Genomic DNA, 3901 nt, shown 5'->3' with positions numbered 1-3901 from the left:
ATTTTTAACGTCAAGTGAGATTATTATAGAAGTTTCGCGGTTGGCCTGAGCGATTGATTCTTTTATTTTTAATAATGCTTGCGTAGTTGAGGTGTTGTGGGTAAAACCAAATTGGTTAGGTGGGAGATAATTGTTTGTACATAAGTGGTGATATATACGATCGTTTATTAGTTTTTCTAATATTTTTCCGAAAATGGAATTGATAGCTATGGGTCTAAAGTGATTAGGTTTAGGGTTGTTTTTGTCCAGTTCTTTTTTTGGAATAAGAATTATTCTTGAGTTTTTCCACACCACTGGGAAGTGGCCGAATTTAAGGGCTGCATTAAAAATTTTTATGAAGAATTGTTTATGATAAGTGTATAGTATTTGAATAAAAGTAGTTGTTAAGTTATCTGGGCCGGGGGTGACATTTTTCTTAAGGTTGTGTATTACAGAATCCACTTCGAGCTCTGTAAATGGTAGGTCATTGCTAGTTGCGTTAATTGAATCTTCTGTAGTGTGTTCATTAGGATTCGGTGATTGTGTTGTATTTTCACCTGTGGGGAACAAGGTGGTCATGATTAGTTCGATTGTTTCACTGAGTGTTGATGTTCGAGTTCCATCTTCCTTTTGAATAGGCCCTAGGAGGGTTTTTGTTTTGAGTTTGTCTGCTGCTATTTTGTATGGTAAGGAAAAAGGATTGTTTTTCGAGATGCTTCCGCAAAATTCTTTCCAAGAAGAATTCCGTGCTTTTGTTAAATTTTCCTGATATGTTGCCAGATTTTTAAGGTATATGTCTCTGTAGTGTTCTCTTATTTCTCCACGAGCGTTCTGATATCGCCTTCTGTGTGCCCTTACTTTTTTCCGTTCTATTTCCAGCTGTGGAGTCCACCATTTGTTGGAGGTGCTATGGGTGTTGTTTACGTATTTTGAAAATTTGCCTTTCAGCTTATTGATTTTCTGATAGAAGTGCGTTATAACGGGATTTAACCGTGTCACAGAATTGATATCTTCATTTGAAGTTTCGATGAGCCAAGGGTCTGATTTTAATATTTCCAATATCTTGAGCTCTCCATTCTTAGTTAGTTTTTTAATTTTTTCGTATTCTTGTTCGAATAGGTTGTATGATAAATATTTGTGGTCGCTGTGATTTATTTCATCTAGAACTTTCCAATCAGTTAAAAAATTTGAAAGTTGGGAAGTTGTAAGGGTAACATCGATCCAACTTTTGCCATTTGCTGTTTCAAAAGTTGGGGGACTGTTGGGTGAATTCATTAATTTTAGGTCCTTACTAGTAATAAATTCGAGTAATACTTCTCCTCTGGCATTATTCTGCGGCCCGCCCCATGTTGTGTTGGATGAGTTGAAGTCCCCTGCTATTATTGTTGGATCATCAGTTTCCATTAATGATTCAATAGTGTTAAGAGTTATCTCTATTTCTTCTTTTGGTGGTCCATATGTGTTTATTATTGTGAAACTATTATTTTTCCATTTTATCTTTACCATTATAATTGTGTTGGATATGTATGTGGGAAAAACTTGAATGTCTGGATTGTGAATGATAATGGCTGTTTTTGGTGAGGGACTTGCTATTATTTTGTGTTTTATGGGAAATCCTATAACCTTATGTTTGTAATAGTATGGTTCTTGTATTATTGAAATATCATGTTGTATTATGTGCTGTTGTATGTTTAGTGCTTCGTTTGCTTTCATACAGTGTGCCAAGTTAGCCTGAATTATGTGGAGTGAGGTGAGAGAGGGCTTTCTGTTCAACTTGTGAGCCATGTTTCTAATGTAGAGAAAATAGATGTAGGTTAGGTAACGGGAGAATAAAAATATATATATATATATATATATATATATATATATAAAATAAAATAAAATAGGTTAGTGCTGGATGGGTTAGTTCAGTCGGGCTAGAATTTTCCTCTTCTCAATTTCTAGGTTGTCCTGGTAGACAGGACACTGCCAAGACATCATAGAGTGGGCTCTATTGCCCGGGTGGCGCTCAATCTCACATACTCTGCAGAAGGGGTCCTCATTGCATTCGTCCTGCCTATGTCCCCTTTGCCCGCAGTTGGAGCAGCGGAGGGGTTCTTGACAGTCAAAACGTGTATGTCCGTTCTGTGCGCATCTGGAGCAACGAGAAAGCAAGATGTGTTCGAATATAGGGCATCTATTCCAGCCGATGTTGATTTGTTTCCGTCCCTTGAGTGCGTTGTATCCTGTCTTGTTAAGGGCAAGAACCAAAGTTACTCCCTGCCTGCCCCTCCATTTTTTTTTTACCAGAATGTCATCGGGGTTGCACAGGAGGTTGTTTTGCTCTATTAAGCGTTCTGGAAGTGCGTCATTTACCAGTTCTTCGTCGACCCCAACTACTTTGACATTAAACCTGTTCTCTTTAGGTTTGTTTACTTTTAGTTGTTGGAATTCTGTCCTTGCTCGAAGGTGGTTCTCTAGTTTGCCAGATGATTCTTTCGATGCTGTTGTTAGAATTATTCCCTGTCTTCCCTCCTTCATTGTAGCGTCTGGGAGGCCCAAATCAGTGGGGTTGATCTTCTTCTTGATCAGTTCTGCCATCTCGCGCTTCCCCATGGTGTCAGAAGTGAGAACCAAAGCGTATGATTTCCTCTCCTCTACCATGACGGGAGGTTGGAGTGCCATTGCCTGTTCCTTTTCTTCTCGCTCCTTATTTTATGTGGCTCGTTTTTCCAACTCAGAGATCCTCCCTCTTTGGAATGCGATCTCTTGGCCTTGTTCTATTATGATTTTTTTGAGCTTGGAATGTTCGGATAGAACATTGTCGATTTGTGCTGCTACTTCTTCATTTTGGCCGGTGCTTGTCGCTATTTTTATGAGCGCTTTCATGATGGCCTTATCAGCTCTGGCGACTCTGGTAAGCAAGGTGATTTTGTCATGCTGTTTCTCCTCGTGTTGAACAGGAGGTTCTTCATCGGTGGGATTTGGTTTAAGGCGTGGAATGTGCTCCTGACTCATTAGTTCTTCATTGTCGGAAGTGTCTTCCCAGGAGTCTTTCGGTTCTTGGGGCTCCTGTGATGTTGCTCCTGTTTTTTCTTCTTTGTCGTTGTCCTCTGCGTCGAACCATGGAACGTTGGCCATGGTGGGTGAGATCTTTCGTTTGGTTCCGCTTTGTGAGGTGTCGTCAGAGCGTTCCTGCCTGCTTTCCTTCGTCTTGATCTTCTTGGCCGTTTTCTCTTTCTTCCGCTCTTCGGTCGGTGGCTTGTGCCGAGGAGTTGCCTGCTGAGATGCGCAGCCTGCCTGTGATTCCGACCTTCCCTCAGTCAGTGGCTTGTGACGAGGGTTCGCCTGGTGAATTGAGGAGCTCGCCTGTGCATTTGGCATGATTCTTTTTTTTTGAATGTATCCCACTGTGGGAGTAATTTTGCCAAAGATGGCGTGGACAGACGGGGGGGTCTGGCAACTGTGGAGCCGGTTTGTGAAAGAGTGCGAATTCTCGCGTTTCCTTGGTGTCGTGTGTTCGGGGTTTTTCCCTGTACTATCTTCGTATTTGTATGGTTCGATAGGTACCAAGATTATCGTCTTCCGACGCGTGGAAGCGAAGTTGTGCTCGATTCTTCTCGTCAATGCTCTGTCCCACACAAGATGGCGGCCCCCATGGGGGAATGAGGTGCGAGAATTGTGGTTGTTATTCTTTTTCCGGCGCTCCAATTCCTTTTATTTTGGCCCTGAATCTTCAAAACATGTTTCCAAACATCTCACAAGAACTTGGGCGGGTTTTTTGTTGTTTTTTTTCCTGTAGTTCAATCTCTAAATGTCCAGCGGTCGCCCCTAGCGTGGACGGATGTGGGGGTCTAGCAACTATGGAGCTCCTTTGAGAAGAATTGCAATTTCTCGCGTTCTCCCTGGTATCCTGCGCTCGGGGTTTTTCCCTATGCTATCT

This window comes from Rhipicephalus microplus, chromosome 7 (genome assembly GCF_043290135.1).
Source record: "Rhipicephalus microplus isolate Deutch F79 chromosome 7, USDA_Rmic, whole genome shotgun sequence".
Lineage (NCBI taxonomy): Eukaryota > Metazoa > Arthropoda > Arachnida > Ixodida > Ixodidae > Rhipicephalus > Rhipicephalus microplus.
This window is presented reverse-complemented; position numbering follows the sequence as displayed.